The 11,076-nt window shown below is 38.4% G+C and overlaps 1 long non-coding RNA gene across 2 annotated transcripts in view; it reads left to right on the top strand.

The window, feature by feature from the left end:
* The first annotated feature begins 664 nt into the window (after positions 1–664).
* Positions 665–11,076, top strand: part of LOC112153612 — a 26,591-nt gene continuing 16,179 nt past the window's right edge. For both annotated transcript variants that reach the window (XR_004948569.1, XR_002920517.2), the window contains exons 1-2: positions 665–1,539; positions 3,754–3,804. This is a non-coding gene — a long non-coding RNA (uncharacterized LOC112153612). The remainder of the gene's footprint in view (positions 1,540–3,753; positions 3,805–11,076) is intronic.

Here is an 11,076-nt window from a genome sequence, read left to right as displayed (position 1 = left end):
GCCACAGATGCTAATCAGAGGTCCCCAACCCTTGGGATGCCGACCGGTACCAGTGGGCTACCAGGACGTATGATTGGTACCTGTTCTGCGTCTGTTATCGCAGCCGGTACTGTATCCGGTACTGTGTGTCGAGGGTTGGGGACCTGTGAATTAATGGGAACATGACCAGCAAATCAAAAATTGACAAGTTGGGGACAATTGAGTGAGAATGTGAAGACTATTCATGAATAATTTGAGTTGTACGGACTTACTTTACTTTTAAAAACTGTTTTTTATTTAGGTTTTTCCTGTGTCTTGTTTTTTCGCAAGTATTTAATCTCCGTGAGGACTGCATGGTGGTGCAGTGGTTGGCAACAAGGCCCTGGTTCAAGTCCCAGTTGGGGCCTTTCAGTGTGGAGTTTGCATGTTCTCCCTCTCTGGGAACTCTGGCTTCCTCCAACAGTCCAAAGACGTGCTTGATAAGCAGATTGATTACTCTAAATTACAGGGTGTCTTCCAGAAACCCTGCCTTATCTGCTGTTGATTACCTGGATCAGGTGTGTTTAACCAATAAGGAGCTTCAATGGTAGTATGGTTTGGAAACAGGTAGGACACCGGCTCTCAAGGCCTGGATTTGGACACCCCTGCCTTAAGGGATGAAATGGATGGATGGTCTACATGAGAGATTGGTAAGAAGTTACTGATGTGCTTAGACTTTCCACCTTTGATCAGAGGAAATGTCTCTGGCAGCTTGTCCAGGATGGACCCTGCCTTTGGCCAATAGCTGGAACAGATTCCAGAAAACCCCTCCTCATAATGAGGCAGACATAGACTAAATGAAATACAAAAACATCTTACCCAGTGAGGTGTAAGGTGCAGAATTAATAGTACCTATGAGTATTAAAAAAATGACAGGGGAAAATTAATAAATATTGGTCTGTTATATTCACAGTTTATTGATAGAAAAATTCATCATAAACCTTCAGTATTCCGGGACAGAAAAGTGGATGCAGCTTCTCAGTAAGGTTGGCTGTTGGATGGCCCCCTCTGTCACCAAATTGTCTCTTCAATTTATTGCCAAACCCTGTCTGGCTCTCCTCGCTGTGTCATGAAATCGATCTCTGCATTGGGATGTGATCTTTAGTAGTCTGGGCAGCTTTTCAGCAAATTGGAAGCCTCCTAAACTCATTTAAAATCATTTGGAGTAGGTAGCTTGTTTGCACTGTTTTATATATATATTTACTCAGCCTTCTTTTTGTTTTTTTGCAGTAAAAAGCTTTTTTTAGGGACATTACACAACTGATTTCAGCATTGAAAAGATCAACACTCAGATTATGTGCAGCTTCTGCTCACACATTAGTTTGGACATTTACTGGTAATTGGAACCAGGTGAAGTCAATTAAACACACATCGTTCAGATGTGCAGGATTGTAGAAAGAAGCATGTTTTGATCTTTGCTTAAAGTTAAAGTTAACTAGAAGGAGAAACTCCAGTTTAAGAGTATAAAACATCAAAATAATTTGCTGATTTTTTTCCAAGACTTGTTAAGATCAATAAAAGGTAAGAATAAACAATTTCTAAAAATACAATGCTTCCCTTAGTAATTTATCAAGCACTTATGTTTGACATCAGATTAGTATTTAATAAAGTGGAGATTGGGTTAGAAATGTATCATTAATTAAAAAAAAAAAAACATTTGGTGAGAAGTCAATAGCAAGTGCAAACAGAGAGACGTCTCTGCTGCAGTGACACTGAAAAACATTAAGCATTGGTTTTACAACCCCCTCCACTGAAAATTGTGTTTGTAGCATGTTCTTGTAGTATTTTTCTCATGATGGAGCACATGTGTAAGGAAAATTAAAATTGCATGTGTGAGTAATTTTAATATGCCTCTCCTCATTGGCATGATCTTCACTAGAATGTTTTTTATATTAATTTTTAACATTTGTCTGCGGACGACTGATGAAAAATAGCCGCTGGGTTATTGTAATGTGCGCTGTCCCAGAGAAATAAACAAACTTGAAATTAAAGGTAACACACTGTTTAAATACTGTTTATTTTATCAGTGATTTAATACTTTCCAGAAAGAGTTACAAAATGGAAAAAGATGTCTTTCATTTTGTGCCAGGTATTTCTGATCAGCATCACAATGAGCTTCAAGAACAATCAAGACACCGTTTACCATGATGCATTATTTTGTAGTCATCTAGGTGGCTTTTAGTCAGCGCAGTGCTAGATTTCCAGCTGCACTCAACTAGGTAGATGCTTTTCACCCGCCCCTTTCTTGTGATATTTTTAGATGGGTGACATGTGATGTCAGAGCAAAAATTACCCAACATGCATCACTCTGCACAGCGCTGCACCTGCCTGCATGATTTCAAACACATCTATTCCTTTATGAAGCCTTTTCATGCTTCATGAAACCTTTTATTGCTCCAAGAAGCTTATTAATGCTTCATTAAGCCTCTTACTGCTTCACGAAGCTTTTTCTTTCTTCATGGAGACTTTTCGTGCTTCATGAATCCTTTTAATGCTACATGATGCCTTTGATTGCTACACAGAGCCTTTTCTTTCTTCATGGAGACTTTTCGTGCTTCATGAATCCTTTTAAAGCTCCATGAAGCCTTTTCATAGTCCATGAAGCCTTTTCATAGTTCATGGAGACTTTTAATTCTTCATGAAGCTTTTTTGTGCTGCATGAAGCCTGTAAATGCTCCATGAAGCCTTTTCTTGCCACATGAACCCTTTCCATTGTTCATGGAGACTTTTCATCCTTCATGGAGACTTTAAATGCTACATGAAGCCTTTTCATAGTTCATGAGGCCTTTAACCCTTCCACTCTCCTTAGCTTGTTTACATTAAAGTGGGGTCATCTGGACCCCACAAGACAGTGCGCTGAATTTTTTTTTTTTGTTTGTTTGGTTTTATCATTGATTTTTGAGTTTCACTAATGTCCATGACAGACATAAAATCCTGTCCACAATTGTCATGGAAGGAATCACACATCAATATACGGTTGGAGTTATCTGGACCCCAGAGATAGCGGAAGGGTTAAATGCTCCGTGAAGCCTTATATTGCTCCATGAAGGTTTTTCGTGCTTCATGAAACCTTTAAATGCTCCATGAAGCCTTTTACTGCTACATGAAGCTTCACAAAGTCAATAGTAATTAGTGATCTTAACCATGTGTTTGAAACCCTCATCTCATGGCCAAAGTTGAAGGTTGTTATTGAGTGACAGTGGAGCCTCATTGTTCATAAACATCGCCACCTACAGTTCTAGAGTGTATATTAACGTGGGGATCAATGATAAAGGAGTGTCTGTAGTGCAGAGAGAGTGATCATTGAGTCAACATGGTGTGGTGTGTGTAGACTCTAAGAACACATCATGGGTGGAGTGTGGATTAGATGCTTTATGAGTTTCTATGCAGCCGGGCTCTGCAAATCAAACTCTTATCTGCTACTCGTGTGATAACGTGGACACCTCTGTTTACCTCCATTCACTGAAGATGCCTTTTTATAATTACAACTCCCATAGCCTGTCTTTCCTGTTTTATCTCTTTAAGCTCCTCTTTCTGTTTCCATGCATCCTCATCTGATTCTCCTCCACTTGTTTGTTTTTTCCCTGCGTCTCTGAAGGCTCCCTGCTGAGCTAGCAGCTGAAAACAAGACATTCTGTGCTGTTTGTCAAACCCTAGAAGCTGCAATAAATCTTTCATCTGCTGTGGAAGTTCAAGCACAGATCTGGCTGTAAAAATGTCTTCTCTGCCCTTTAGGATGCTCTCCAGGTCCAGAGGCCGGCTGCACCATGACGGCTGCTGCACGATGTAAGTTTGTGGAGAACGTCATCTTACACTTGAATTGTTGGTTAACGGGGTCACACAAATCAGTTCTTTCAGGCATGCCTATGACAACTTATAATTGTGGTGAAATAAAACAAAAATGTTGAATTTGGACTGTGGGAGGAAACCAGAATGTACAGAGAAAACCCACATATGCAGAGGGAAATCGTGCAAATAGAAAAGTCCCAACTTGGATTTGAACCAGCCAACTACTGCCAACACTGTGTAGCCCCTGAATTGAAGTTTGTTTTGGAAAAATAATATAAAAAATATAGGCTCTATTAAACCATTTCAGTCTTAAAACTTTTTCCATTATACTCATTTATTAGGGTAAATTGTTTATCAATCCTCTCAAAGTCAACCCTGATTTTTCTTTATCTGTATGGCGCTTTTAAATTGAGACAAAAAAACTTTAAACTGACAGAAATCTATGGAAAAAACCTCAATGACGTAGGCTTGCTCATCTTTTTATTTATAGTTTTTACTTAAAGGCTGCAAAAAGTCTCTGATTAAACAAGTTAGTTAAATTCACAAAAAGCAGTGACAGACTGTGAATCTCATCCCATTAATATTCATGTGGTAGCTTCAGGATCTGTTTTCATGAACCACCAGAGAGTCTCCACCGCTGCCTTTGTTTGTCAAAAAGGAAAGAAAAACCAGGCAAAAGATGTTAGAAGTTCTGCTTAACATTTTTACATGTCATCACTTTTTTTTTTTGAGTCTTCTGAGCTTTTCTGCCCGACTTGTACTGAATAAAAATTTGTGTAAAACTTTTTTCTTTATCCACTTTGAGTTCTTGCAGTAGATATTATTTTTATTGATAGAAGTGGTACATGCAAAACTATGCAAATTGATTAAAAATCCTCTGATAGGAAATCATTCAAAATGTTTAAGGTATAGTTTACTTTTACCTGTTTTTTTTTTCTTTTTAGTGTAGAATATTGGTTTATTTGCTCCTTTTGAACTTTTTCTCGACAGCAATCTATACTTTAAAGAGTTAATCTTTAAAATATTCCTGTTATTATAAAAATGGTTATAAAAAGCAGATGAAGGCTCGTCGAGCCGCTTTTTTCCTTCAGAATCTACTGAAATTATCGTGTTAACGGCTGAAAGGTTACAGCATGTTAAATATTTTGTATTTAAGCGTCACGGGTGTTAAAGGGTTAAAATAATTGTGCATTTTGTTGTACAAGCACCAAATTTGGTATACTTTGGGATCTCCTCTTTGAGAAAAGGGTAAAATCTGCCAGAAAAGTTGCCATCTTTACAAATGGCGGCCATTTTGGATTCTTCCGATGATTAACATTCTTTTCTGAAAGAGGGAATCCCATGGTACATTCAAATTTGATGCTTGTACCATGTTTGTCTGAAACATCAACCCACCTGTCTCTTCTACGGCTTGTTGACAGCTTCTCGATCAGCGGATCCTTCAGCTGTTCTACCCCTCATCGGCTAAAAAAGAACAGGAAATGGAATGAAAAGGTTGTTATCTGTGATGTAACAAGCGGTGAGGCCGGCATGAGCTGAAAGACCATCTGTGTGTGGATGATCTGACTGAAAACAAAGGACAGGCAATAGTGTGAACAAGCCCTCAGTGTCACTTCAACTAAACAATCAGGAGACTTTTCACTTCACAAAAGTAAACTTTCACGGCAGAGAGGAGACAGCTGAGGAGATGAAGAGGACGTAGAGGTTGGGGTGGTGAAGTTAATGCTGAGGCCATGATGGAGCTGGACTGTACTTGTTCGGACGGGAAAAAGAGAAGAGGAGGAACAGAGGGCACAGAAGATGAGTGGAAGAGACAACACTTAAAAAAGTACAAGACAGAAGGCATCACACGCAGCACTTTACTTGTGTCAGACCAAGTGTGAGTGCAGTATGTGTCTTTCTGTGTGTGCAAGACAAGAGGGGAAAGGTTGACAAGCTTATGATGTTATTAGGTGACATTTAGCTGACAGGGGCCACGCAACAGATGGGGAGGGGGGGGATTAAGGATGAAAGTTAGCGCGGCTGTACTTATGCCTGTCTGCAGTGGTGTGTGTGAGCCTGGCGCGGGGACACCTTTGGTTTCACGAGTGATGTGACACTAATTGGTCCAAAAGACTGCCAGGTTCAAGTTCAGCATTCATCATGTGGGGCGTCACGTCAGCTCCCGATCACTTTCAGATGCGCCGGCCTTCCAGCTATCTGAACTCTGCAAGGAGATAAGTGCAGAACGAAGAAGGGACACAGCTGGAAAGCAGAGATGGAGCATCTACAGTGGTGTCACTCAGTGATTCTGCAAGTTGTTCCTATTCTTTGTCAAAATGTAAAAAAAAAATCCAGAAAATCACATTTTTTAAAAGAACTTCTTTGAATAATGGGGGAGAAAATTGTAATTAAGACTGGTTGTTTCCACACTCAATAGCTATTTGGGTCCAATCCTCCATGCAGATCTTCTCAAGAGCGGCAATATTTTATGGCTTTTGTTGGGAAGCATTGACTTTCAACTCCCCTCAGATTCTCTATGATTGAGGTCCATCGCCTGACAAGATTACTCCAGAAGTGTGAAATATTTGTTCTATGTAACCACTTCTTGGTTGCCTAGGCAATGTATTTGAGATCAATCATACTAGAAGATCCAGCCATGTTTTACCGTCAATGATCTTGGTAAAGGAAGTTTTTTTTTTTTGCCCAAACTCTCACCATACACGGCCCCATTCATCCTCGTCAAAGGGATCAATCGTTCTGTTGCCTTTGCAGAAAAGCAGTCCCAAAACATGATGTTACCACCACCATGCTTCACAATGGATATGGTGTTCTTTGGGTGAAACTTCTTCCCTCCAAACACAGCATGTAGCGTTTAAACCAATAGTCTCACCTGATCACATGACCTTCTATGGCTCATCCAGAACTTCAGATGGTTCAGAAGATTTGTACCTCACCAGGTGAGATCTTCCATGGAGCTCCAGGTTTCATGTACAATCTTGTCCCTGGTGTCCTTTGATAGCTCTTTGGTCAAGGTGGAGAGGTTTCACTCTGACTGCTTAGGGGTGTGGACAGGTGTCTTTTATATGGAGAACCAGCTCAAACGGGTAACGAGTGGAAGATAGAAGAGCTATTTCAAGAAGAATTATCAGGTCTGTGGCGGACAGAATTACTCATTTTTTCTAGGAACTTTATACTTTTGCACTTTTTATTAAAATAAATTCTTTCACTGGCTTAAATTCTTTTTTTTTTCTCTTAGTCTTTTCCATTATTTATGATAAACATTATACACTGTTATCTTTTTAAAGTAGGAAAATTTGCAGAATCGCTGACTGTCAGATACTTTTTTGCCCCACTGTAGTTAAAACATATCAATAGTTGCCCCATGAAGTAAAAATCCACCCAGACTTTTTGCTCTTTGGGGTTTCCTGAAACCACTGGAGCATTTTGCAGTGTGCAGGCTGTTTTGCATGCTCCCCCGTACCAGCACGTCTGATTTAACTGACCTTTATTAAAACACTTGGTCAGTTAAATAAGATGTATTGGTGGGAGGCAGGACGGCCCATCCCTCTGCCAATAACCTCGCTCATGCAGCTCCGTCCCGTTTTCATTCCAAAATAAATGGATTGCTGTAATGTAAAATATCCACAGTACACATCAATTAAGCCGCATTTCATGACATTATTTTCTATGGTCAGAGAAACGGACATGCAGTTTAAGCCATTGAAAATAGTTTGTTTATCCACAGTCAAGGCCTTTTTACAAACTAAAAAAATGAATATTTTTATTAATATAATTGGATGCAAACACGTCATTCTCCTTGTAGTTCTCTGACAAAGGGAAACAGATCTGCAGAAAATGGCTCATTTTAGTTTTTTTTTGTTTATTTTTTTCAAAACTTGCTCATTAGTTTAAAACAAGTTGGACCTTGAATTTAGACAGAATTATTATCTCGTCTGCCTGCATGTTTAAAGATTTTCTTTTCCTTGGTACGTGAACATTAAATCCTGCCTTCACTAAAATATATTTTGCTGATAAATGTCTTGTAATTCAGAAGGGACAGCACATTTACTTTATTGCATCAACAAAAAAAACTTTCACAGCTGCTCTGATAACAATGAATCAAGTTACCTCTTTCTAAAAGATCTCTTTGAAGAATGTCTCTGTGCTGCCTTACTTGATACTGGAAAATTTAAATAATAGTGGGTGTGGAAGTCATGTTACTTTATTTTGAGTGTTCAGCTTGGGGCCTCCAATGTGTTGAGATCCCCTACTTTGCCTAATATTAGGTCCGCCCCTGGATACAAGTTAACTTTTGAAATAAAACTTCAAAATATGGTTATTTTTTCAAACTCTTTCATCATTTAGGACATTTATAGATTTCTTCGTTCTTGTCATAGTTATCATCAACAGAAAATTGCTCAATTGTTTACAAGTATTTCCGAACAAAAGGTCAACTTTCAAAGACATTCTTGGAAATGTTTTTACAGACAATTAGAAAATAGAAGCACATTTAAAATGTCAGTAGCTGTACGTGTTTCATAAAATCTGCCCACATTAATTAAACCAGTTAAACTGAAATTCCTCCCGTTTCTCAGAACAATCCGTCAAGAATCAGACGTGTAATTCATTTCCTTTATTAATTCTTGAGTTTTACAATGATTGTATTACTAGAGGTCCTTCAGGGAGAAATCAAACATGATTTGACAACGCTAGTGACTAACAATTCTGTTCAAAGTGAAAAGACGTGATAATAATTAAGTTGCTCTGAAGTTGATGAAAAGTTGATGTTCAAAGTTTTCTTTTATTTTGGCTTGAAATTGGATCTCAGAGGTGAATTTCATTTCAAGCATCCTGTATTTGAGCGGGGATGGAAATCCTCCAGGTTGTCGGAGATATTGATCAATGAAACCAACACAAATGAAGGACTGGAAATAGAAAAGTCAGGGATGATGACAGAGGGCTATGGCCACAAAAGGTGAGAAGCAGCTTCATGTCACAGTTTCATACAGATACACTTTAACTGTATAGGAGGTTAAAGTGCAAAGCATCACAGGTTCATCACATAAAACTATCAGATTTGCCTTTGTTGCCATGGTAACGCCAGCTCGCTTTCATGCGCCGAACAAACAGATTTAGACTCAAATTCAATCATTCAACAAAAGGAAGTCTCTGGAATAATCTTGCTAGAATAGATTTAAATATTTGTCTTTTTCCAATTTCATTTCTGTTTCAATTATAGAAAGAAACTTACAAGGTTATTGAAAAAACTAAATGGAGCTTTCTTTTTAATTAAATGTCTTACAAAAATGCACATACTGAAACATGTTGTATATACATGCAGTAGATAAAAGGGGAAAAAAACTGAGCCCTTCTACTAACAGAATTTTAAAAAGTCACTTTCGTGACTTTAAATCAAAGTTACTAGACACCCTGCAACCATCAGGTCAAACATAAATTTATATTTATAAAAAAGTACCTAGAGACATTTTTGACTATTTTTCTCACTGATTAATCAAGATTGATGGGCACTTTGATTCTTTCTCGGAAGGCGATTCTTTCAATTCGGCTCTTTCGAGTCTTGATTTCTACAAAGGATTGTTGTGGGCCTTTATTTTACCCTAATGTTACAAAGAAATATTGCTTTATATGTTAAAAATGCTTAATTGTACGGTGTATAAAATTGCCAAAATGTATCATTTATTACATTTCAAAACATTCTTTTGTTAAATATTTTAATGAAATGTTGGCTAGTTTTTTTGTTTTATTTTTTGTTACTTAAGCTTTTCATTTATTGTTTTAAAGAATTAAACGACAGGCAACCCAGCAGCTGCAGGTTAAGAAAATGGATGGAAGCTCAGGATGAGAGCAATGATTGAGTCACTGAACGCATCACGTGCCCATAGCTGAGTCCCTGATTGGTTAAAGCGACGTGGCGACCTCGCCATTGTTCTAATATTTGATCTTACCGCTCAAATTGCACCTCAGGACCTCAGATGGCATCTATACCAATGACTTAACGTTGAAACTCGATATCGCTGACACACAAATTACTTATGATGTGAATGGGTAGGCAGAGAGCACGCAGTAGAAAAAAGGAAAGAATCTGCTCCTATCATTTGAGAGTCGACTCTTTCGACTCCCTACCAGGCAGCGTTTCTTAGAATTGATGCTTTGGTGCCTTACACATCACTACTGCATGTGTACTAGATCTTAAAAGCCGTGGCACACTGCCACCGTTTGTGCATGTTGCACAGATGAAAATTGGTCATATGTGAATGTGAAAAAAGTGAGAACATTTGTGGTCTTTTTATGCAAAGTTTTCACAAATGCATCATGAATGAATCCCAGAAGAAGTACAAACAAACCACCCAAAGAACACATAAGCAGGTCGTTGCAACGCTTTCTTTTGGTTGAAGAGTTTGATTCCCCTGCTCCACACTAGCTTTAAGTCCGCTTCTTGTGAATTTTATTTCTGTCAGAAAGACTGCCTTTGCCTGGAAGTGGCTGGGTTACGCCCCATGACCCCCAAAAGGGACAATGCGGTTTAGAAAATAGATGGATGTTGCCGTTTTTGTTGTTGTCGCCCACTTTACTACACCAACCATAGTAACTGGTTGTGGCAAATACCCATCTCTACTCTTATCAGGTATTTAAACTCCTCCTAAAGTTGAGACTTTTTTTTTGTCCCATAAACATGGTCTTACTGTCTTCAGGGAGGGAGAGGCTTATGCCACTTACAGGCAAGAGTGCTGAGTGTGTAAATGTCCATTTAAGTCCAAATTTGTTGTGAATAACTTGACTCTAAATAAATGACTTTAAGGCGATTAAGGTCTACAGTCTTATACTTTGGGTTGGTTGGAAGTTCTGGTAACTTTTCTGTCACTTCAGTGCCGTTCTAGCATGCAAATCACAAACTATTTATCCAGATAAGAGTATAAAAAGGGGAAAAATAGCAACAATTTAATAAAATCATGCATTCATTCACCTCAAAGAAAACCTTCTTTTGGAAAAATAAACTTGGCACGTGAATCGGATGCATAAAGCTTCAATTCTGTTCTGAAATAAAAGTTGTGACATTGCAATCACGTTATAAAATGATGAAAAAATGTCATAATCAAAGGCAAAGGTGGTCTGATGAAATACTGTTTTTTCTGTTCAGATTTGGAAAGGGTTGAATGTTTTCTAGCCGTGATCTAAAGAGGAAATGAAACCTCAACCTTGGCTTTTTTTACTGCATCAAAACTATTTTTACATGCGAGTGAAACATGTTTACTGTAGACTGAATGT

Source organism: Oryzias melastigma, linkage group LG10 (genome assembly GCF_002922805.2).
Source record: "Oryzias melastigma strain HK-1 linkage group LG10, ASM292280v2, whole genome shotgun sequence".
Taxonomy (NCBI): domain Eukaryota; kingdom Metazoa; phylum Chordata; class Actinopteri; order Beloniformes; family Adrianichthyidae; genus Oryzias; species Oryzias melastigma.
The sequence above is the reverse complement of the archived record's forward strand: the minus strand, read 5'-3'. Positions and strand labels throughout refer to the sequence as shown.